General features: G+C 47.8%; 1 protein-coding gene across 6 annotated transcripts in view; it reads right to left on the reverse strand.

The window, feature by feature from the left end:
- PTGR2 (prostaglandin reductase 2) overlaps positions 1–26,434 on the reverse strand; it is a 1,213,270-nt gene that overhangs the window by 1,184,169 nt on the left and 2,667 nt on the right. The window lies entirely within an intron of this gene.

Consider the following 26,434-nt stretch of genomic DNA (forward strand, 5'->3'; position numbering starts at 1 on the left):
CCCGAGTTTCTCTAAGTTTTGTCTCAGTGTCCAGTGAGGCATCGATTTCGGATTCCAGATGTGTGATCTTAGTTTCCAGGTCTTCTAGTTCCGTTTTCAAGTGTTTGCGGATGCCTCCAGCTACAGATATCACCTCTCCCCTTGTTACTACTTTCATGGCTTCCCATAGTGTGCCCCCAACTTGTCATTGAGCCTTTATTAATGTCTAGGTAGTCTTCCAGTTTGGTTCCAAGTTCCTCCTTGAATGACTGATCTGTGAGTGCTGCCGCTGGCATTCTCCATAGTGGGATTGGTGGTCTGGGTCCTCTAAGTGTCCATTGCATAACCAGCGGGGAGTGATCCGAGATGGATCTGCCTAGGTACATTGTGGATTCCACCTGTTGTGCCAGCTCTCGGTCCATTAGCAGATAATCTATCCTCGTGTGGATCTTGTGTGGGGCCGAGTAGTAGGAGTAGCTCCTCTCAGTGCGGTGTTGTTCCCTCCCGATGTCCACTAGGTAGAGGTGTTCTATTGTGCTGTTTAGTGCGTTGGCTGCAGTGTTGTTTAGGTGGTGGGGGGTCCGATCTATCCATAGTTCCGTTCCTGATGCAATTGAAATCGCCTCCCTATATGAAAGCTCCATCTCTGCGGAGTATCATTTTAGCGCTTAACATTTTGAGGTGTGAGGGTATTCCGTGTTGTGGTAGGTATGAGTTTACCAGGCATACGGTCGTGCATTCGATAGTTCCCCAAATTATTATTAGGTATCTGCCCCCTTTATCGGCTTCGTAGTCCAGTAGTTGGAATGGCACTGTTGGGTTTATCCACGTGAATACTCCTCTGGCGAACTTGGAATAAGGTGCCCCTCTACCGGTCCCTCCCCATCGTTCGGACAGTTTGGATGTGGATTCATCTGTAAAATGGGTTTCTTGAAGCATTGCAAGCGAGATCTTTTTTCGTCGCAGGTAGGAATGAATCCGGTTCCTTCTCAAGTATGTGCCCATTCCCCTCACATTCCACGTCAACACCCTGAGTTGAGATGCCATTGCGATGATAATTTGGTCTCTACAATCCGGTCACCCCAGATTTCCCAGGGTAGCTGTTGCCCCTGGCTGTGAGGTTCCCTGCCCAGGTTTCGGTGATCCCTTGTCTCTGGTCTCCGAGGTCGACTGGCCACATGCCTTTCCCTCCTTGGTGTTTTGAAGACTGCATAACTAACAAAACAATTAACATAACTTGAACCAGTGCGCCCAGCAACTACAAGTTCCTTCCGGTGCTCAGGCGCCCCCGTGCTGTCTTGACCCATCCGGGTGTCGGGCACGAGTAAGGTCGGTCAGGCAACTGGCCTGCCCTGAACTGTTCGTGGGGGTGGGGCCCTGTGCCTGGCATGGGGCCGAACGAGGGCCACATCTATATAGCTGACTGTTGTTTGGTTTTATCTCCTTGGTTTTTGTTTGCCTTGTTCATGTGTTGGCCTTGTGAGCCATGAGCCATTCCTTGCTTCGGTCGATTGTGACAGGGGCTCGTTAATCTTCCGAAGGTTGTGTGTCTTTACCCTCTGCCAGGTTGTTGTCTTCCAGCCACATGTTGGCGGCTGCGGGGGTCTCTAGTAAAATCGCACGGCCCTTGTGAATCACCTTCAGTCTTGAGGGGTATAACAGCATGTATTTCAAATTCAGGTGTCTGAGCCGCGCTTTGATCGGGACGAATGAGTTTCTCTCCCTCTGGACTTTCTGGATGTAGTCGGGGTAGATGGATATTTTAGAGTCTCCTCGTTCGAAGGGTCCCTCTTCTCTGGAGTGCCGTAGGATGATTTCTCTGTCTTGAAAATTGAGTATTTTGGCAATTATGGGGTGAGGATGTGAGCCTGGTGGAGGTCTTTTTTGTAGTGATCTATGCATCCTTTCGACCGAGAAACCTTGTGTTAGTCTTTCAGCGCCTATCTCTTGTTGTATAAGGGACTCTATGTAGGCCGTCGGATTCGAGCCTTCGCTTCCTTCTGGGACCCCAAGTATTCTGACGTTACTACCCTAGCCCTCGGCCTCCTCAGCTTTGGCCTCAAGCACGGCCACCTTCCTTTCCAGGTCGACAACATTAGCTTTCAATTCCGTTGCGTCGTCAGACGTTTCTTTTATGGTTGTCTCAGCGCTCGTCACTCTCTTGGTTAGGTTGCGGGCATCCTGGCGCATAAGTTGTATTTCAGATTTGAACTCACCAATTCTGGAGTCTATGAATGTCCGTAGGGATGCAATGGCTTCCAACACCTGGGTTTGGTTTTCGGAGGACTCAGCTACTTTTGCTTGTACCTGTTCGGTGGTGGAGGGACGTGGTTGCGGGGGGAGGGGGGGACTTCGTTTTGGTGGATATGTATGTGTCCATGGTGGCTATTTTCCCCTTGTTTCTGGTGGACATGATGAGGGGTGTGCAAGTACTCTGCCCCTTCTGTTCCAGGGGTGGGAGCGCCCGCACACTGTAACGACCTGGAAGGGCAGCCATATAGTTGGGTGGGTGGACTTGGCTTGGTCCTCAGTGTGTGGGGACTATACATTGTGCTTTGCACGGGTTGTTTCCAGGGTTCGGCTAGGTGACGAGTAGCCTGAAGACACTCCTGGAAAGGCCGTTCTGGCCTGGTGAAATTAGTTTCCCGGTCTGTTCTTAGGGGAGCGTTCGTAATTGTGCCAGTGGTGCGTATCTATGGTCCCCTATAGTGGAAGTGTTCGGCGGCCTTGTTAATTACGAGCCCCCTCCCGCGGTTCTCCTCACCTCAAGTTATTTGGGCTCTCTGCCGTGGAGGCGGGCGAGTGCCGGGGTTGTGTAGGGGATGGGGTCCGTGCATCTCCTCACGGCGTCGCTCCCTGGCGTTCCGGCTGTGCTGCTCTCCTGTAGGCCGTGGGCCAGCTACTTCTTGTCCCCTCGGCTGGTTGTAGTTCTCCGTGTGACAGGGCCGGAGCCCCGTTGTCGTCGGCGTCGCTCTCCTGCAAGCCACGGGCCAGGAGGCTTCCCCGGTTATTTCAGGGGTCAGAGTCGGGGATCTGGATCCAGCTTCCCCGTGCGGGAGCTTCTTCTTCTTGTCTCCCCCGGCTGGTTGTTTGTGTCCCCCCGCAAGGCAGGGCTACAGTGGCGTGTTGTGGTCTGCCGGCGACGTCCGTGGTATCGTGCTGGAATGAGCCCGCGCGGGGGAGTGAGGGGGACGGGTTCTTTTTAATCGCGATCCGCCTCAGAAGCGCTCACCAGTTGTGGATTGGGGCCGCTGTGGGGGCGGCCGCTGTTTCTGTCGGCGCCGTTTTCATTGGGTGGCTGCCATCTTGGATCCCGCCGAAGGTAGGGGGGGGGATTGTTACGATGGCGATCCTGCTGGTTTGGAGGCTTCGATCCCAACGAAAGTTGTGGGGTCGTGTCGGGAGCTGGTTCCGCTTCATCCGGCCCGCTTTTCTTCGTCGCAGGTGTGATTTGGGTCAGGCAAAAAGGATCACGATGCGGCGTCTCGGCCAGAGCACGGCGCCTCAGCCTCTACTCGCCATGAGCTCCAGGCCATGCCCCAGGTCAGCTTCATCCATAGTTGTTGTTTGTGGTTTGGTGATCTCCAGTAGTTCCGTTAAATTGGAGTTTTTTTTATGGTTGTCCAGTTTCTTTTCATGACGATCGGTAGCTTTTCATGTTTCTTGGTTATTGGGAAGGGCAGTGTGATTACGAAGGGGATGATGAGGTGGTCACTCCAGAGGATCTGAATTGGTGTTGACATGGTAATTAGTTTTCTGTTGGCGAAGATTGCATCCAGTGTATGTCCTGCCATGTGGGTTGCTCCTTTAACCAGCTGATGTAGCTTCTTCGTTGTTAGTTGGCGGGTAAGAGATTTTTTTGAGGTTGTAGTTTCTTCATCGAACCAGATATTGAAGTCTCTGAGGTTAATCAGGTGGTTATGCTCGATTGCTAGTTTGGTGATTGCTTCTAAGAAGGGGTCTATGAAGGCTGCATCATACTTTGGTGGTCTGTATACCAGTATGAATTTCAGGTTTGTTCTGGGATTTGTTGATAGACGTATGATTAGGAATTCGCATTTATTGATGTTTAATGGGTCTTCGGATTAATTTCCCAGTGTTCCTTATGGATGATTGACAGTCCACCACCTCTTTTGGTTTTCCTGTTTGCTTGGATGCACTTGAAGGTATCTGGGAGGCAGTTGTTGAGGGTGATCGTGTAGTTGTCGTCTAGCCATGTTTCTGTTACGAAATGGATGTCGATGCCTCTGTCACTTACGAGGTAGTAGATTTCGGTGGCATGTTTTGACCTTGCTCTTGCGTCAATTAGGTTGCAGTGGATCTTTTTGGTGTGATTTGGTTTGCTTGTTGTTCCCGGTTTTGATTTGTGGGTGTTCAGTTGGGGTGCTTTTATGTTGACTCCTATTGGTTGAAGTTCTTCAAAGGCGGCTTCGTCGTGGAATCGGTCTGTGAGATTGATAATTGGGTTGCTGACTTCTATTGCTTTGTCATCTCTGATCATTGGATGTGGGTATCGATAGTGCCCTTTTGTTCGTGTGATGTAGGGGCTAAGGGTGTTGGTGCCATCCCATTCTCTTCTTGTGTCTGCTCTTCTTTTGTTCCGTTGTTGAGGGGTGTTTTTTATCCATCTGGAAACGTTGGTGTCGTTGAAGTATCTAGCTATACTGCAGCTGAGGGTTCATAAAAATGTTATTTGAGAATGTAGGATGAACTCCACATAAATTGGTGTGTGCTAGACCCACAAAGAGAAAAGGTAAGTAAAGACAATTTCACTTTACTGTTCTTGGGAACAGTAGTTCACACAAGAAAAGACATTTTAAACCTTATGAGAAATCTAAAGGATTTCTCAGTGACACTGCACTGAAGGTGCTGTGTGTCACCATACAAAATGTAGATGCCTATGGAGTTTGTCAGACTCCCAAAACAGTGAAAACTCAATCCAATTCAGGTCAAACCACATGAGGAAGTGGGAAAAAGGTCTCACTCACTCCAGGGTTAAAATTCCTACAGTCCAGCAAAATAGCTGGGGGTCTCTAAGTTTGAAGGGAATTAGCACAGAAATGAGAATTCTCCCGAGCATGACTGCACCAATATATGGCAGTATTCACATGTACTCCTTCACACAGTATTCATGTTTGCTTTGCGCAAAATCCAAACAACCATAACCAAAAGGTACCTCCAGGATAAAAAAAAACTAAAGAAGAACACATAGGATCCAAAAAAAATAAAATAAAGAAGCAATAAACAAACGGAACCACAAAGTGCCATCAACCGAGGTCTCAACTACCCGCAACATACCAAATACAAGCAAAAACAAACCACAAACAGCAAAGACTAAACCCAAAAGACAAGGAAAAACACCAATCGGAAGAGGACGTCCACTAAGGAACACAACCCACACATCATGCCTCGCCACAAGAAAGACAAAGAAGCCAGAGAAGACAACAGAAATAATAAGAAATTCCAAACCACTCGGAAAGGCACCGACCAGCATGATCCCACTGAGATGACCCAAGGAGACATACAAATAACAGAGCAAAGAGACTACAATGCTCGTACTTGTCCACATACGACAATGTGGTAAACAAAAACAGCACAGCAACAACGAACCGACAGCCATCAAGCGTCACAAATACAGACCCAACCAGGACACCAAACGGAAACGACAACTAATAAACCATCCCAACCCGGTCTCCACCATGGACAATAAATACCCCAACCAGAGCAACAAACAAATTGGAATCCATCACACTCTACATCCCCTATATCACCAAGATTGGAACAACAGAGGGTAGCTACCCTATTTACCACCAGGAACGAACCAACCCTGCCATAAACCTTATCGGTCTACTCAACAAAGAGACTGACCAACAAAGAACCACCCCACCCAAAAGACTCAACCTGGAAAATCCCACCTGGAACGGAAACCCAAAGAACACCACACTGGTCAGAACAAACAATACTACCACCACCACGAAAGGGAAATCAAGCAAACTACACTGCAGCCTCCTCAACGTTGGATCCATGGCAAAATACTCAACAGAAATCAATGACCGCCTAAATGAAGGAGACACAGACGTGCTCTTCCTTACAGAAACCTGGCTATCAGACAACTATAAAGCCATCGCGAACGAAGCAATACCCGACAATTATAAATACACGCCAACAGAGAAAACCAAAGAGTAGGCGCAATCGCAATTAAACACAAAAAACACGCCTGAACCAACTCAGAAGACTATGAATCCCTCCTAATCAAGATAGAACTCCACGACCAATCCAACATAGTATTCCTCCTGATCTACAGAGCATCTTCTAAAAACCCCAACTTTGCAACAAAACTAGCGGACGAGGCCGCCATGCTGTCAATCCGCCACGAGAACCTAGGCGAAAGAGATCCCACTGATATAGACACAGATACAACAAAGACACACTCAACAATTGGATCACCAAGGCCCTTGACCAGTTAGCAGCAGCTAAAACATTCAAAGCAACACCAAAAACCTGGCAGCAAAATGGTTCACAGAAGAACTGAAAAAACTCCAAACAAAACCGCAAAATGGAAAGAAAATGGAGAGAACAATACAATACACCAGACAAGACAAAATAAAATACCAATGACAACCCAAACTGTACAAAGCAACAGTCCTCAAAGCAACAAACTACTACACCACAAGAATAGAATCGGCAAACAATTCACAGAAATGACTCTTCAAAATCATCAGAGATAACAAAACTTCTTCCTGCAAAAATTACATCACACCTACACAAACACTTTGGGACAAAATCACCAACCACCTGAGAGTAAAAATAGAGACAATACAGGGGATCAACCTAGCCGGGGCAAATACAACCACTGGACCACAGACACCAGACGAAATACAGATTAAAGCAAAACTCATCTGCCTGGAACCAATCACAGAGGAAACTCGCCACGCTGCTCAAGGACACCAACCTTGCAGGATCTCCAAGGGACCCCTGTCCCCCCCGGACATATTCAAAGGAATCCTCAACCACAGAACCCCAGTGACACGCTTCAAAAGAGGAATAGTACTGTCCGCCTTCAAATCAACATACATCAAACCACTAATAAAAAAACGCCAGAAAGTGCAGAAGACTCAAGCAACTACAGACTGATAGCCAACCTGCCCTACCCAGCAAGGATCCTGGAGAACCATGTCTATAAAATCCATCTTAAACACGTTGAAACAAACGGAATACTCAACCAATCACAAGTTGGCTTCACACTGATGAGAGGAACGGAATCAGCACTTCTATTGATATGGGACGACCTGAAAATAAACGCAGACGACACCCTATCGGCCCTCCTTCTATTGGACATTTCAGCAGCTTTTGACACAATCAGCCACGCAACACTAATAAAAGGATTGATGGAATGTGGCATGCAGGAATCCACACTAAAGTGGATTACCTTATTCCTAACAAAACGAACCAAAAGGCTACCGACCACTGTTCCCCTCAAACACCAAAAATATATCCTGCGTAGTCCCACAGGGTTCCAGCCTCTCCCCTCTATTTTTCAACATCTACATGTGCCCACTGATGAAAATCATTTGATCCTACTGACTTACCACCTACAACTATGCAGACGACACAACTGATTGCAAAAACAAACAGAACACAGGAACAAAAGAACAACCCTCAACAACTGCCTCACAGACATATAGAACTGGATGACAACGAACAACCTCAAACTGAACCCGGCAAAAACGGAAATAATGCTCTCACCCGCAGGATTCGACTGAGGCAACCCACAATTGGACTGGCCAATCGGCATGGGAACGCAACCAGAGACTACCAATGTAGTAAACAACCTAGGGATACTCATGCACAACGGACTATCACAGGAACCGCAAGTCAATGCAATTGCCAAAAAATGCTTCTTCCTCCTACAACTACTCAGATCCCTGATACTCACAAGATTTACCTACGCAAACAGCCTCTACCTCAGAATTTCAGAAAGACTCACCAAGAAACCCCAAAGGGTGTAAAATACAGCAGCCAGGATCCTACTAAGACTAAACGGAAGAGACCACATCACTCCAGTATTGAAAACCCTACACTGGTTACCAGTAAAAAAGTGCATCAAATTCAAAGCACTCTGCATCACCCACAAAGCATTGCACAGAAAAGGAGCGGAATTCCTCCAAGACAAGATAAGCCGGTATCGCCCAAAAAGGGAACTAAGATCCAGCAACGACCTACAAATGGAGGCAAAACACCACAAAAAAAAGGAAATTCGTCGGAACAGCGTTCTCACGTCTAATTGTCAACACCTGGAACAACATGCCCAAAGTGATTAAAATCACAGAAGACCACATCATCTTCAGGAAACTGCTAAAAACCTGGCTATTCAGCAGACAATGACAACCTAGAAGGGACACCAGCAACAACATCACCGCAGACAAACAACTAGAAAGGAGACGAGAGGGGCCAAAGAACCGCAAACAAGAACCTGGCTAGATACCATCAAGCGGCATCCAAAGGGCCGCCCCAGAGAAACCACAACAAACTGACCGACTTTATTCACCCTCTTCCCTTCCTGCTCCTCCTACATAACTGACTCCTCTACACTAGATCTTGGACTAGCCACACTCAAACAGAGAACCATTGTTATGCCGGCATCCAGAGTGACCGACCCTCATAGCCCAATACCATCTAAACTGCAACAACACACCAAGATGCTGGACTACCTTACAGCTACGACCACTTGTGACTCTGAATCCATTATGGACACTATCTAACCAGTGCACACAACCAGCCCATCAAACCACACAAAACCAACACAAAACACTACCACACACACGAGGCATGGAATCTTACCCATATGGTTACAATGCGCAAGGCCGCTCACAAGTGGCCACATGCAAAACACTCACAGACGACAGTTCCTCCTGGTTCTGAACTTATCCTCTCACCTTTTTCCCCACCAACCCCCACCCCACTTTTTGGCAGATCCACGCAAGTGCCTGGAGACTGCCCCTGGGTGGTATCAGTGCGGTACAAATCAACTGAACATAACATAATGCCAGTAATGATACTATAAGAAAACATGCTCATCATGGCTTTGCCTTTATAAATGTCTTGTCAAAACAAGAAAACATGTTCAAACTGGCTGCAGATGCAGGCGAGTCTAGATGCGTAATAATGCTGATCATATTTGCTTTATCCTTGATGCTCAGTGATAAAATCCACTCCACAGTAAGAAATGGCTTGACTGACTGCCCTAAATGCCACTCTAGACACATAATAACATAATTCTTGCTTTGTCATAGAATCCCAGTAAACAAAAAAAAATGTCATGCCACAGCAAAGAATGGCTAGACTGGGTGCCCCAAAATGCCAGTGCAGCCACATAGAAGCACAAATCATCCTTTCTAAAAAATAAAAAAGAAAGCATTTTGTACTGGCATCTATGATGGATACCCATTAAAAAATGCATCGTGATTGGGATTCTAAGATGGCCACCGAGGGGAGAGCAGTGTGATCGTGGATCTCTCACCCCCCAGGGCCAAAGACAATAAAGAAAGATTAAAAGAGCCTTTGCCAGGCAAGGATTTATCAATGTAGGCTGCAGTGGTGGAGTGTAACAGCCCGGATCGCTGGGGGATTCGGCACAGGCGGGTGTGCGGCCTCCGTGGTATCTGAGGTGCAGGGGCACTGCACCCGCAGCCAGTGCGAGCAAAGATGAGAGACACCCTCGCAGATGGCGAGCAAGAAGAACCACTCTGAGAGGCCCAGGGTGGCCGAGGATCCAGTGCGGTTGCGAGGTGGGGTGGCGGAAAGCAGCTGCTGTCAGACGGCGGAGGAGCCTGTCAGATAGGAGCTGCCTGTGATATTGGAGGTCCACCGGGGCTGGATTCGTGGAGCAGGGGCTCCCCTGCTGTTGGGCACTAGCGGGAAGATCAAGGCGGGACCGAGTCGCCCCCGCAGCGGCGAAGCAGCGTCTTATCAGAGAAATCAAGAGGATCCGGAGGGAAAATACCTGTAGCCCACTGCTGAGAGGTGCGCAGCAGAGAAAAGCAGCAAGAGAGGCCAGGAGGCTGGAGAGGAGCCGCACAGTGAAGAGGCAGGAAGGCAGCAACCCTGAGGGGCTCGACTCCCCCTCATCCCCCCTTTGGGGGAGAACCATTGCAGGTCAGCGTGCGCCCTGGCCCAAGGAAAGGGTGCAGGCAGGCAGAGGCTAGCCAGTGCAGGCAGTGATCAGCAGGCAGTGATCCCCAGCTTTAAGCAGAGTGATGTTGAGGAGCGCGGGATCGTGGCGGCAGGGCCCCTGCCCAAGCTTTGGAGTCAGCACTTTGCAGAGAAGACCAGGGGAGGCCCTGTGATATTATAGCCGGGGTGGCTGGAAGCCCGTTTGAGGTCAATTTTGGATTTTGAAACTGCATATAGTGCCTCAGCCAGCGCACCCCCATCCAGAAGCACAGCAAGGGAGACAAGGGAGCAAGAGGCGCACCAAGCATAGGAGACAGTGACCGGTGGGGCCCTGTCCTCCCCGGGCAAATCCTGAGGCTTAATAGGGGGCTAAAGAGTCCATCTACATCTGTGGTGGGCAAGGAAGAAAAAGGGAGAGGCCATTTGGTTGGGCTCAGGGAAGAGTGATCCTGGCACCAAGGCCAGGAGGAGGGTCATTTGAAACCTGAGGAGGAGGACAAACAGTTTGTTTCTTTATTTGTAGGGCGCGCCAGACACGAAGGTATCAGTGACTCAACTGAGCACAGTTAGAGGGGAGTTCCACCCCACCCCACACACAGTCCAGGGCGGACCCACAAAGCGGCAGAGGGAGGAGGTTCCTACGCCCTGAAAAAATGTCCAGAAGAGGTCTGAAGGATGTGAAACAATATCAGGGAGAAGAGGAGGGGGCAGGGCTCCCCCCATCAGACCTGCCTACGCACTATGTCCAAAAACAAGGGGAAGGACATGCAAGCTGCCCCCAAGTCTGTGAAGAAACCACAGGAGGGCAGTTTGCAAAGACCATGGCACAGAGACAGCGAGGTTCCGGCTGGGGGAGATCAAGGGCCCCGGCAGGAGAGAATTTGGGGGTGCTGGCAGGCACTGCAAAAGATTAAGTGGTCACCCAGGAGGTCCTACGCCAATGCTTTCAGGATTTTGGGGACAAGATAGCGAACACCATTCAGTCGCAGTTGAGCATGATGCGAGGAACAGTCCCAATCGTTGCAAGAGGTGAAGGGGGACATAACGAAACTAGAGGAGCTGGAGACAGTACACGTCTGCAATCATTAGCCTGCGCAGGTATTATTATCAGGGCCGTTTCTAGCGCAACACTAGAATGCACCCTCCACCTGCCCCATGCGCCACTCCCAAACTACACTGTTAAGTAACTCCTACCCAAGGTAAATAAATTACTGCTAAACACAGTATATATTACTTTTAAAGTTTTGTGTCAATTTTTAGTCTATGTTAAGGGTACTCTCCTCGACTTTGCTGCTGGAAAAGAATTCATTGCTGCTGCATAATCAATTTTTTCAACAAGTTCACTCTCAATTCAAAGTATTGCAAGGACTGATGGCCTTTCCTCAGCCATTGTGGAGCGCAAGTATGTCTTTATCAATTTCAATTTACTAAAGCTCCTCTCACCACTTGCCAATGTAATTGGAATTGTTAGTAAGCGCCTCATGGCAACCCACACATTTGGAAAAAACCAATGTGTTTTTGTATGATGAATGTGTTGCAAACCTTCAAGGGGCATAGTAGAACTCTTCTGAAGCGATGGCTGGATATGTCTCAGTTCCTCAGCCAACTGGTAAACATCTAATCAGATTCTGGTGTACTATCACCACCCTTTGCTAACAATTTCTCCAGGTGCTTGCACAGTTGTATCAGTTCTTCTTTCCAGGCAAGAGCTTTATGTTGTACATGAAACCCCGGATTGTATTGTGCACAGACAACTGGGAAAAGCGCCTTTGAAGGGAAGTAGTTATGGCGTTAATTAGGGTATAAAATACAGTTACTTTAAAAAGTTCTTCTTCATTCTCAGGGGTCTCGTTTTTTTTTCCTATGCTGTTTGGTTGCCTTAAAAGTAGGGTCAACATCGAAACGTAAGGCTCTCTCTTTTGCTGTTGTTACAGTAGACTCAAAACCAACACTCCTATAACTTTTGACAAAGGCAATGCAGTTCTTCAGAAGATCATTGCAGGCCAGCAAATCAATTTGTTTGGACATCATGGATTTGCTTACACTGTTCACCTGAAATAGAAGGTTAAATCTGTAACCACCGATGCATGTATTTCTTTATTCATTGTTAGGTTAAACGTATTTGTAACTATGAGCGATGCTTTCTTCTTGAACCATTTGTGCACGTATCCCAAGGAATTCCTATTGTCAGGCTGCCCGCTCTATGTAACCCTGAGCAACAACCCTGAACCCAGCCTTCTTACTTGTAACCAAGACAATCTCATGCAACAGCGCCTCAATGCTTTTGGGCTGTAGTGTGCTTTACAAATTCAAATAAATAAAGTACAAATAAAACTGAAATCTTCCAAGTATAAAGCAAGGGACTTAGCCTTCGAGGAACATGTTGGGTCATTGGCTTTCTTTACAATGCTCATGAGTGCTGTGTGTATCTCAACAAACTGATACTGCACAGCTCTCAAGCTTTAAATTGTACATTCCCATTGTGTTTCACAGACCTTTTTTCAAGGAAAGATTTTTTACATGCTCACTGAGAATGCTCCAGCGTTTGATTGACCTACGATTTGGTCCTCCGATTCAGCATTTTGCTGACCTAAAGTCTGGTTCCCCTAATTAGGAATCAGACAAGAGGTCTGACTGAGAAAGCAGACTTCTATCCACTTTTAGATCACATAAGACTAAAAGCATGAATTTGTTCTAATGTATTGAGGAAACATTGGAGTCCTAGTTCTTTTTCTTTCTTTTCAGAACCTAATTTCTGTTTTTAATATATCTCTGATTGCCAATTGGAGCAATGTTTTTTCTGCCCAACATGCTAAGATTACGCCGTATATTTTCATTGTCAAATAGTATGAATTGAAAAATACCAAAAAATGCTTGTCTACTAAACAGACAATAAGATCTGCTTAATTAATAAAGCAGTCGTATGAGTTAAACCACTGCTCGTTGTTATATGTATGATTGAGTTCACACACCCACCACAACGTCAAGGGACGTCTGGCTTACTTTTGAAGCAATATGTATAACTTGGTTGTAAATCACAGCAGATATAGAAGTAGCAATGTACTGTCATGAATTTACTATGTGGTAGGAACAACACCTTTTTGTTTCACAATACCCAGAGTTTGATTAAAGCTGCAAACAAATTACAGATTCTCTGAAGTACACCGAAAAGAGAAACAGATTTCACAGAGGATTTGGAAGCATCAGCAACTACCAAATTTAAACTGTGGCAGCCACATGGGTTAAAAAATGAACAGGGGTACTGCTCGAGAACTGGAACTTGGACTCCTTTGTTTACCCCAATCATGTTTGCACCATTATCATACCCCTGACCACGGCACTTGTCCATCTCTAGACCGCATTCTGACATTTCAGAATGCAGGAGGTTTGCAAGTCCTTCACCGGATGTGTCGTGTGCGGGGCGATACCCTATAAAATATTCTTTCACAGAAATGTCTTTGCCTGTAATATTCACAATTCTTTTTTTTATTTTTTAAAAACTTTCTTTATTTGGATTTTAAATTCCAACAAACACAGTAAAGGGTACAATCTCTGCACAGCAATCCTAAAAGAAAAAAAAGACAGATTCACAGAGAGTAACAGGTACAAACCTCCCCACCACCCGCCTTAACTAACGTACCACTACCCGACATATTTGTTACAGTGCGGACAGCAATTACAGTGATTGGACAAAAAGAAACAAGGTCAATCCTTCATTCCATCAGAGCCATCTTGACAATCATAACCCAGTAAGAGGAAATCGTACTCAGTGCAGGCTATTGGGGAGCTCAGATGTGAGCTCTCTCGTGCCTGATTCACATAGCTTCTGAAGGTGGCCCAGCAATCTATCGGCTTACTGCCCTCATGAAGCGAGGAGGCAAATACGGTCTCCTTCCTCTCACACATGCTCATGTTATTGATCCATTCCTAGAAGTCGGTTGCTCTACGCTGCCCCCATGTCCTAGCAATCAAAGATCTGGTCACCACAGAGGCCATTGCTATTAGTTTCAGCTCGCTCTTCGAGCCTGGGTCAATCAGGGCAAACAACCAGAGCTCCGGGGTAAATTGTCTTTGATATTATATTATTTCAGACATGGTTTCTCAATATGATCCCAAAAGGGGCATATCTGTGGGCAGTTCCAGGCAACATGAAAAAACAAATCGGCAGTGTTGCATCCACATCTATTGCATTTGGGGTGTAGGGGAGGGATCTGGTTGCGCAGAAGCTGTAGAGTAGGGCGAGAGAGTAGTATATCTGATGTATAGGGATCCTTCACTGTCTCATGGGGCGGCTGCACCTCCTCCAACTTCCCCCTGAACTATGGCGTTCCCCAGGGCTCCGTACTCGGACCTTTCCTTTTCTCTCTCTATACCTCCTTTCTCTCCCCAATCATCTCTTCTTTCGGCATCTCCCACCACTTCTATGCAGATGATACCCAACTCTTTTTCTCCTTCTCTTCCTTTACCTCTGACCTCCACCACACTCTCTCTTCCTGCCTTACGGCCATAAAAAATTGGATGTTATCCCACTTTCTTTCCCTCAATACTGACAAGACTGAAGTGCTTTTCTTCCCTCCTAGCATTCTCTCACTTTCCCCTCCTCCCTTCATCCACTTTCCCCCCTCCAATCTTCCCATCTCGACCCATGCCCGCAACCTTGGCCTCCACATTAACTCCTCTCTCCTTCTCCAACCACATCTCTCTAACCTCTCATGCCTGCCGACACCACCTCTTCAACATCCGCAAGATCGCTCCTCCCTCACCTTTCACGCTTCTAAAATCCTAATGTCCTCTCTTATTTTCTCCCGTCTCTTCTACTGCTCCTCTCTTTGGACTCCCTGTCTCCCACCTGACTCCCCTAAAATCAATCTACCACTCCTCTATCCGCACTGTAGGTCTTCTTGTCCCTCGAGACTCTATTTCTACCTCACTATCTCAACTCGGCTGGCTCCCCTTCCTCTCACAATTGAAATTTCAATTCCGCTGCCTTGTCTACAAATCCCTCAATTACCTCACCCCCTCTATCTATCCTCCCTCCTTTCATTTTACTCTCCCTCCCGCTCTCTCCGCTCAGCTGATCTCTACCTTCTCACTGTACCCCCTGCCCCTTGTGCCTCCTCACGCTTCCGCTCCTTCCATTTCTTGCCCCCCCCCTCCACTGGAACTCCCTACCTCTCTCTATCCACTCCTCCCCCCACCTACTCATCTTTCAGCTCCTCCCTGAAGGCCCTTCTTCACTTCCCCGACTCACCTTCCCTACCTCTCTCTCCCCCCATACTCTGCCTCCCCATTCCCATCCCCTCCCCCCTGACCTCCCTCCCGATGACCTCAAATTGGATACTTCAACCACCATAGTGAGTAGGAGGTCACCTGCGGGCTCCCCCACCTTATCCCCCCCCCCCTCCTCTGAGGAAACTGTTATAAATACTGTTCCACTGGTTTGTTTCATGTTGTAAATTATGCTTCATTCACTACTTTACCTGTTATTCTGTAAAGCACTTTGGTGTAAAGCGCTATATAACTTCATAGACATAAACATAAAGTGTATCAGCCGGAGGCGGCTGTTCATGGAGATCTTATGTGTCTGAAGGCAGACATGTTTCCATTGGGCCTCAGTTAGTGCTCTCCCCAGTGCTTTCTGCCACCTAACCTTAGAGGTACATATATGAGGTGTTTTCTGAGATCTGATGCTTTTATATAGGGGCGAGAGTAAATAACTCTTAGAGGGGGGCAACAACATATTGAAGAATTGGGGAGCGAGTGGGGGCTGCTGGGAAATGTGGCCATCTGGTCCTGATAACCTCTCACAATCGGAAGTCGCATTGTAACAGTCATGCATTCACCCCTGACCTTCAGGGCTTCCCAGGTAATACATTTCCCCTGCTGCAGAAGGTCACCCAGCGTGAATCCCCAGTCTCTCGAAGTGCTGTCGGAAAATATTCTTATGAGTAAGGGGGATTCCATTGGCCCGATATATAGCCAGGTCGGGAGAGAACCATCCCTCACGCAAGGTTGCCCACTGCAGCTTGCTCCATGCTCTACAGGTAATAACCACAGGCTGTATCTCGGATTTCTCCTCCCCGATAGTAGCGTCCCAGAGTAGGCACTTCATGTCATTCAGGTAGGTCATGGCTTTCTCAGGGAGGATATGTGTAGGATCAGGGGTTGGAGCCGACCACCATACAGAGTATTGGATCTGTGCTGCCAAGAAGTAGGACCATAAGTCAGGGTACTCCAAACTGCCCTGATCATGCACTAAGGCTAGGGTGTCGTAGGACATCCTCGCACGTCTTCCTACCCAAACTTAACGAATCATCAGGCTCCTGAGGTGGGACCAAAAAGTGGATGGAGGCCATGCGGGGACATTATTAAACATGTATAAACGTTTGGGAAGGATTACCATTTTGGCCAATGCCATGCGGGCCGCTTGCGAGATAGGCAGGCGAATTCACGCATCAACCTTATGCTCTAATTTTAACTGGATTTCCGCATAGTTGGCTGTGAAACTTTTTCACCGGGGGTGGATCACCAACACACCCAAATAACAGATACCATTGGGGCACCAGCGAAACTCTTCCACACTTGGGGTCAAAGGAAGAACTTCAGATTTGGACCAGTTCATTTTCAGTCCAGAAAGGGCACCGAATTGTTGGGTAATCTCCTCTACCAAGGGTACCAGATTGAGTTTGGGGTGTTTCAAATACAGCAGCATGTTGTCTGCCTATAGGGAAATAATGGAGAGATGGGAGTAAATGTTGACACCTCTGTGAGCATGGAACTCTTGTGGCGCACACCAGAGGCTCAATCGCCAATGCATATAGGATTGGGGACAGCGGGCACCCTTGCTGTGTTTCTCGCGGTGGGTAAATATTATCCAATAGCATGCAATTGGTATACACTCTAGGTTTTGGGACCGAATACAATAACCTGACCCAACCTAGTTATCCAGTACCAATACCCAGTAGCTGGAGAAATTCAATGAGAAAAGGCCACTCTACCGAGTCAAAAGCCTTCTCGGCATTCGGAGTGGCCACAATTATTGGGACTTCCGGCTCGACATTGTGCATGAGGGAGATGAGCCGGCATAGATTATTCTGAGTAAAGCGGCCTGGGACAAAGCCTGCTTGGTAGGGGAGGACCAGTGCAGGTATATGAGGCAGGAGCCTATCTGCAAGAATCTTCGCGAGAATTTTGTTGTCAGTGTTGAGCAACGACAATGGCCTGTAGGAGGCACATTTACTTGGGTAAGACTTCAACAGGACTGTAATGAGGGCGGCCCTGGTGGACTCTGGAAGAGCGCCACTTGACCTGCGGCCTCATATATAACGTGCAGCTGGGGAATCAACAAATCTGCATAGGGTGTGTAGAGCTCTGTTGTAATTGCATCCAGGCCCGGGGCCTTACCATTGGTGAGTGAGAGGATAGCTTTCTGGCACTCCTCATCGGATGAGGGTTCATTTAGCGCCATCCCTAGGGAAGGATCAAGCCAGCCCAGGGCCACCCTGTCTAAATAATGTGAATTGGATTCATCACTAACCCCGGTCTGCGGGGTATAAAGTCTCTCGTAATAGTCCGCAAACACTTTATTGATTTCTTCATTATCTCGGGTAAGGGTACCCTCCAGGTTCTCCATTTCTAGTATAGATTCCAGCTGACGTTTGAATTTGATCACCCAGGCCAGAGTACGGCTCAGACAGTCACCCTCGGTATACATGGCAGCCGCTATAGGGTCAACTAGTTAACGCTCCTCCCTATCCATAAAAAAGGGACAACTCTGCCCTGGCCTTTCGGAGTTGTGTCCGCACCTCCTTGGAGTCCCGCAAACCCTGTTGTGACTCTAGGAGCTTAATCTCTTGCTCAAGGGAGGAGATAGATTTCCATATAGACCTTAGGACCCCCCCTCCTTTGCAATACAAAATCCGCTAATGAACACTTTAAACATTTCCCACACCACTCAGGGATCTGGTACAGACCCCGTGTTTACTTTGAAGAATGTCTGGATGTCACGTATAATCTCTTCACGGAAAACTGTGTCCTCGAGGGAACGAGCCCTGAAGTGCCATCTCATGTGTCTGGGAGGGTGGGCAGGACCTTGGATCTCAACCAACACAGGGGAATGGTCAGACAAGGAGTGGGGGAGAATGCAGACGTCTCTGATGTCACGGACGAGGCCAGATGACACCATGACGTAGTCAATCCTGGAGGAGCTTCTGTGCACCCCCCCCCCCACAAGTAGTATGAGGATTCCCTGGCCATGGGGTGCAGTATTCTCCAGGAGTCGTGCATATCGTGGTACTCTGCTATGACTGCCCATTTCTGGGCTGCTTTCGAGAGAGGGTGTTGAGTTAGTGAGACCTATGGAGGTCTTGAGAAAGGGCTAAGTTGAAGTCACCCACCCAGAGTACTTCATAGTTTGGACATGTGTGTAGGTAGGCAGCACAGGGCTGAAATAAACCTGGGTCGTCATTGTTCGGAGCATATACATTGATAATAAGAACCCTCCAACCTGCTATCTCCCCTGCTAGCATTAGATATTGGCCCTCTTTATCCCCAATGTTGGTATGAAGTTTAAATTCCAGAGAGTGATGGATATTTGTGGCGACTCCAAGAGAATAGGTCGAGTAGGGCGAACCATATCTGTGGACCCCACCCCGCCAGGTTAGGGAGATTATCTTTGCGTGCAAGGTGTGTCTCCTGCAGGCATAGCATGTTTACCCCATGATTTTTGGCTTAAATCACGACAAGTTGTGATTTTTTTGCATTTGTGAATCCCCATATGTTCCAGGTTAATATTGTCAGTGCTACATGGCTTGCACGCTGTGCTTCAGGGGGACACATTTTAAATTGGGTATTTTTCCTAATATATAATCAAATTCTCCCTCTTTGCATGCGGGATAATCCGAATTGTGAAGGAGCGAGGTCCACCACTTCGAAATACAACCTTTATAGGTATGTGTCGTCGATTGGCACAGTCCAACACCTGTAACGGAAAATGGAAACCTTCCTATCAACATCACTCCAATATCCACCTACCCCCAGCCAGAAACTACAATTTACCGACACCCAAAACCCCACGCCCACCCTAACCATTCCCTAAACCTTGGGAAAGAAAATCACAAGCCTTTGTACCATAAACAACAAATGACAACTGAGTGGGGTTGCCATTAGGCATGGGGGGGGTTTCGCAACAGCTAATGACGTTCCGTGCGACACAGGCTTGTCTTATCATATGGTGCTTTGCCATAGCCCTGCAAGGGGGTGAGGGGGCAGGGCCACATATCTTCTTAATTACACACTCCAGGTATGCATCCTGAAGGTGGGCTCGACTGATGGGAACCACAAAGGAGGTGACCACTGAGGCAGGACGTCAGTGACCTGCGGGGCGAACCTGTTGCAGCCGGGTTGTTCCTTGCAAAGTGTTCCAAGGCCGCCAGGGATGTAAAAAAGGTCACCTTGTCATCCAGAACCACCCTCAGCTTAGCCAGGAACAGTATAGTGTATCGGACCTCTTTTTTTCTCAGTATATCCCTGCGTGGGTGCAGGGAGGAGCAAGGTTTGCACCAAGCTGTTCTCCAGTCAGGGGGGTGGGGCACACCCCCCGACTGGAGAACGACTCCCACCCCCGGATGCAGGAGGGGCGTAGCGGTTCAGATCCGCTGCAGCTAATGGCGATTGCTCTGATGGCTCAGCAGCTGCAAGGAGGGACTCCCGGGGAGGCCCTTGGTCGTGTCGGCGTGAGGCGGCCAGATACCTGGAGGAGTGCCCTGGGGGTAATGCCACTATATGATGGGCAAGGCAGGCAGTCGTGGCAGGATGGGTGCATGGGACACCCGCCCCCGCAGCAGAAGCATTGGTTGCACACTTGGGGGGGCGGTCACGAGCCTCACCAGATAACCAAGCCAAGTCTTGTAGGTTAGCCCGGGGGGGGAAGGGCTCAGGATGCAGCCGCGGCTGGCGTGGGTGCAGGGGGCTGCTCATCAAAGTTCACACCAAGCTGTTCTCCAGTCTTGGGGGGGGGAGAACACACCCCTGGATGCGAGGAGGGACGCAGCAGTCCGATCTGCCGCAGATAATGGGGATCGCCCGGATGGCTGAGCAGCTGCAAGGAGGGACTCCCGGGGAGGCCCCCGGTCGTGTTGGCGTGGGGCAGCCAGGCACCCTATGCATCCCGCATGGATGGCTCATTGGACGAGAGCCCTGGGGGTGATTCCACAATACGATGGGCAAGGCAGACGTGTCAGGATGGGTGTGTGGGACTCCCGCCCCTGCAATAGAAGCAACGGTTGCATGCCCAAAAGGACTGTCACAAACTTCACTCGATAAAGCCGCAGGCAGACCGGAATCTCAGCACCGTCCCTCAGCTGCCTGCAGTCCCAAACAGTTGCCGTTCAACAATGTAATATGCCGGCAAAGAAGGATTAGAGGCAGGATATTGGATGCCTGTGTCGGAGCACTTTCAAGCGGTAGCCTTTTCCCAGCCGCGCAACAGCACTCCTTCAATATATACACAATTCTTACAGTGTAAGACAGTTGCTCGGTGTGGCCGATATCTGGAGTACAATCCAAAATAACAGAGAAATATTTTGCCGCCTTCACCGTTTGTAAAATTGCATTCTTTACTTGCGACCCCATTAAACGAATTAGTTAATTCTGAATGACATTTCCACAACAGTGACAGTGGATCTCTTGTGAGGTCACTCGATGCAAATGATCCATCATGACCGGATCAAATTTCCCTAGTAGTTCAACAAGGCATAAGGAATTTCCATTGTTTGGAGTAAGTAACTTGTTTGAAGAGCCATAAAATGGCAAATTATTTTTGGACAGAAAGACAACCACCGACATAATTCTTTCAAGCACAGCCCGCCAACGTTTGGTCGCTGCCTGTATTGAATCTTGCATGAGAGAATCAATACCAACATGTCCTGTGTGGCACCTTTCAGCATCCACCCACTTGCCAATGGATTTGTCATGTTCATGAGACCCTTCGTGCTTTTTCAAATAGTTACCAATATGCTTCCAGTTATTAATGCTATCACTACCACGTTTTGATTTTGGCATAGTGTCAAAAAGCCTACAGCAAAAACAGACTATCAGTCAAAATAGAATATTGCAGCCATGGCCTGGAGACTGTTTCTTTGTTAGGTAATACCCGGAGCCCATTTTGAGGAAAAGTGCCTATTTTTGTCATCCTTTGGGTATGAATAACTAGTAGGTGGCATAGCCTGTGGCCCTCCCATTACAAATTGATCATGCACATGCCCATTGATTTAGGCCATAAAGAAATGTCTTCAAACCAACAGGTTTTAGTGCCTTGTTCCTGTTGGACACCGTTGCCCTCTAGTGCTTGGGTTCTTAAGGCCTCATCTCTTTAAACTTGTGGCATGACCACAGGCAGTACCGTTTCCTCAGGAATGCCTGTTGCCTGACCTTGGGGAGGGCGCTTTTCTTTTGAAGTCTTCTCTTCCCTCCTGAAAAATGAAGACAGTACTTTGGCACTTTTGATACCTTGCGTCACTTGTTTTTTTTCTCTGCCGGTTCTGTGCTCCCGAAGGTCTTATTTGTTTTGACATTGCCAGTACGTTCAAATGCCTGAAGTAAAAGAACTAGCCAGAAAGTATGGCCCAATGATAACATGTTGCAATATTCTTGCTAGGAATAATCCAAACTCCCCAAAAACGTTTTTGTAAAAATGTCTTTGCAGTTTAAATGATGCATTGATTGCCAAGCAAAGTAGCGGTAAGGAGGCTGCATTCTAAAAGGTGCTGAGTTGAAAGTGGGGCAAATTTAGAGAGGCTACATCATGGCTATAACTATTTGAACAAAACTCTTCTAGTATTTGGACAAATACGATGTATGCCAATTCCTACCAGTGGCTGACAGGTTCCAGTTCACCATCTCACATTGCAAGTGTCAAACCCTCTATCAACCAAATACGCTGTACCCAACTGCAACAAAACAAGCCTCTGAATTTGGTCAGATGGGGTAAAAGGGTAGTCTGGAAACTCCACTCATTACCATGAACTGCACTTTAAGGTTTGTGAGAGTCAATAACTTTTGGTTCAGAGAAAGGGCTGCTTGAACTAGGACCATAAGGCACATTGTTTACAGGGTTTCCTTTCAATTACATCTCACCAATTACCTCAAACAGGTCAAACTGGGTCAGATTGTTGAGCAGTTTTTGGAGTGCCGTTTGTCATTTGAAAGTCACTTTTAAAGTGATGGTACTTTCAGATAGTTCTATTTGTGCGGAAGGAAAGGGTAGGTCTCGATCACAGCCTCTGACTCATTTCACGTAGTCATACAGTGGAAACATCCTACTTATATACAGTACAGATGTCAGCCTCCAGATCAAACAGGCAGGTAGCATCTGACCAGAAACTCTCGATCTGATACAATATTCCTCAACTGAATGGCCTTTGTTTTAACCATTAAGAAAGCAAAAACTGAAATGGAACAATACAGAGGAACCAGAACACCAAAGGCGAGCTTGCCAGCTTCGTTGCGAGGCCAAAGTGAAGCAAAGGGCACTAAGGTAAACAAAAAGCAGGGTGTGGCCTGAGGGTAAGAGCATCCCTCAATTCACATAGGACCAACTTCACACATAGGCTCTGGTCACTACTACTGGTACATCTATGAGCGTTGACTTTTCAGTACCCGGAGGGTGCTCTGTGCCAAAGGAAAGTACTAGTCAGCAAACTCTTCTGACGAAACATCACATTCAGCTGATGCGAGCACAGAGGGCTAGACTCCACTTCATAGGGCCTCATTAGGAGTTTGGAGGTAACCATGGCGCTAATAGCGCCATGGCTTCCTCCAAACCCTTACCGACTCCGCCCTGGTGAATGGAGCCATTACTGCCCCATTCCAAGGTTGGTGGGGGCGGTAATTCCCCATTCACCAGGGCCCTTCCCCATTCCCATTTGAGCCCCCATAAGGCTCAATGGGAATGGGCAAGGCGCTAATAATGGTACTGCACATTGAGGTACCATTATTAGCTCCAAAGTCCCTTTGCGGATCCCGTCCTTAACGCCTGGAAAAACCAGGCGTTAAGGGTGGACCCCCAAAGGGAACTCGTAGTAGGGCGGTAAGGGATTACCGGCACCGGTAATCCCTAACCGCCCACCTTGTAATAAGGCCCATAGAGTCCTCCTGCAGCCCTGGAGCTTAGCCAATTTGCACATTCAGGCGTGCATTTCACAGCAAGTGTGATACAGCGGTCTCTGCCCAGTCCTGGTCACTGTGCTCTCTCCAAGTAACATTTCAACTCCTCCTGCGAGTCGCATCTACCCCTACCCTCAGCTCTCTTCCATCTCACACTTGTCCTTTAACCGCACATTGCCTCCACTTCTCACGTGCAATCTCTGTCCCCATTTTTCTTCCCTTATACGGCCTATATTTTTCTATCTTTCATTCCCCCTTTCTTAATGTCGCTTTCCTCACCTTTTTCTTGACCATCTCGTTTTCTGTCCCACTTTAATCTCTTTTGCTCTGTCTGCATGGCCGTCCTTATTTGAGCCTTACACCCGCTGGGCATAATCTCTTACAGTGAAAAACACCTTACATTTGGTCCGTTATTAAATTACAGAAATCCTTTTAAATAGAATAGGAACCCATTCACTATACCATCCGTCCATCGCACCTGGCCTTCGGGGGCCTGTGTAGAACTTTTCAAAGTAATTCAACCCACAGGACAGGATCTCAAGTAGTACAATTTATGGATTGAAATAATAAACCTCATATCACATTGCATTCTGGTACTTGTAGGCCTGTTTATATAACCTTTACAGGAACGCAAAATGAAACGCAGAAAAATGGCAGCTCCCTGTAAAAGTAGATAAGCAAGTGCTTCTTCTGTCTATTTTAAAGAAACAAGAGTGTGAAAAAAAGCATGTGACAAAAAGTGGCCATTGGTCCCACTGTATTACTAGTGGTCAAATATTCACACTTCAGAGTTATTTTGTATGCAGATTACTGTTATGCAGCATAACACATTTACATCTGTCCATGCGAGGGGCTCACCCCATAGGGCCAGTTACACATGCATATAAACCTCCAGAGAACTTTGCACTGCCTGTGTTTTTCGAATTCTGGCCAGAACATTTCTGCCCATCAATCATCCTTGCCCTGCCGGTGAAAGGAGTACCATTTTGCTGTTCTAAACAATGAAATAAAGATATACCAAAGCTCAAACTACGATCTTGTCCGCGGGACCGAGCAAAAGCAAACAAACTGTCTCATTAAATATATATATATATTGGTTCATGGAGAACTTTACCATAGGCCCACGTGTACACAGCACAGGTTCATTCTGTCGAGAAATCCTAGCTGCACCACTGCAGCCAACTCCCGCCAGGAAATAAAACTATTTGCATGGGGATAAAACTTCAATGGAACCATGAAAAGAAGTGTAGTTTTTCGAAAGGTCTGCCCCGAATCCTAACTCTAAACAAATGAAGTTTTCCGAACTGCAGAAAACAATAACAAGTTTCAAACCTGTCCAATTAAAACCAACAAAGAAGAAAGGTTGCGTCTGAAAGTGCCCAGAACAGCAGCAACTTCCAATGTACCCTTTCAACTCTGAGAAATGTTTCTGCCGTTTAGACTTTTTTTGGGACAGAACAGAGTGAAGCTATGTTCTACCATTTACCCTTTCAGGTGCAAGACACATTCTAAAGGGGAAGCAGGAACACAGCAAAGCGATTCCAATACACGCCCTCGATTCAACCAAGGCAGGCGTCTACACGTTGGAAAGAAATCTGGGCTAGGAAAGTGTAAAACAAAATATTCCCATTTACCCGTTCTTGTCCAGAATGCACTCTGAACTATGCAAACTACTGTTTGAGCACCAGCCGAACGCTATGTACACAGTTTAAAGGAACATTTTCTAAAATGTCAACAGAAGCATCGGGCTGTACCTACCTTATTTCTGACTAGTTCTGGACACAAGGGAGTCTGGGAGGCAATACAGTCTTCTTTCTTTGCGCACGGGTCTGGGTAGAAAGCAATTACAGTGTCGGGGCGAGAAGCCGGGAACGCTCAAAGGCAGCCGTCTTTTGTTCCTGCTTGATGATAAAGGCGGGCGGCCACAAGGAAAGACCCCCCCTTTCATGCCCCCACACCAAGTGGGGCAAAAGTTCTGAGAGCCTCTGACTTCCATAATGTTACGCAATTACTACATAGTTCTCAACTCACACGCTTTTGGCCGGTGTCACCCACCTTGTGAATAGCTGACTCACCCGCCAAGCCTCCTGCACGCCCATTCGTTTCAATGGGCCTCTCACCAGAGGCGGATCTAACTGTCGCCAGGCAGACCAATGGCGACCGGGCCCCTGTGCCAGGCCCCGCCCCTTTCACGCAGCACAGGGCCCTTTGCAGCACAGGGCCCTTTCTGTTGGACGTCTTGGATGTCACTCCAGAGTCCAGTCGCCTTTCTTTCTCCCTTCCAATCCTGGGCCATTGTAGGTAGTGGTACCTTAGAGACGACCGTGACGTAGACACGTCTCGTGACGTCCCTACACTGGCCCAGGATTGGAAGGGAGAAAGAAAGGAGACTGTTAGATCCGCCTCTGCCAGGTGACTCAGTGTTATGTGCCAGTGTGGTGGTGCTACGAGGAAGGAGTCGCCAATCGCCATTGCCCGGGCCTAGCTGCAGAAGAGAAGGTGCTGCTACTCGAGTCGAGGTAGGCTGTCGTCCAACAGTGTTTGCGGTCTGCTGCTGCTGCTTACTAAAACAGGTAAGCTTGGCTATTGTGGGCTTGGGGGCTTTGATGGTGTTTTTTATTTCCAGTGTTTTTTTGTTTCCAGTGTTTCTAAGCATTTGTCTGCAGGCCTTTGCGTGGAAATGGATGTATTTATTTAAAGGGGGTGTGTAATCCGCGCTATCCCACTGTAAGCTGCTTCATCGTACTGGAGGGAGGGGTGAGGAGTGGAAGGGGAGACAGGTTGAGAGGGAGGACAGAGATGGCAGATTTACTATTTTTTATGTCGTCTGTGCTTCCGAAACTGAGGGGTGTGTAACTGTGTGTTTTCGTTTAGTTTTAAATTCATTGTAGAGTTTAGGCTGATGTGTCCTGAACTGCCTGCCTCCTTGACTGTTTATCTTTGCGGGGCCTCGACATAGCTACTGCTGTGGGGATCAAATGGGACACGTAGGTGGTTGGCCTCTTTATTGACGGAAGTGTGCAGCTGCAGCCACCGCGCACATTCCGTACTTGGACACTGTGTGGTGGAATTTCGGAATTAGCGGATTTCGGTGGGTGATGCTTAGCTATGGGGCTTG

Source organism: Ambystoma mexicanum, chromosome 14 (assembly GCF_040938575.1).
Source record: "Ambystoma mexicanum isolate Mex_15411 chromosome 14, UKY_AmexF1_1, whole genome shotgun sequence".
NCBI classification, from domain to species: Eukaryota; Metazoa; Chordata; class Amphibia; order Caudata; family Ambystomatidae; genus Ambystoma; species Ambystoma mexicanum.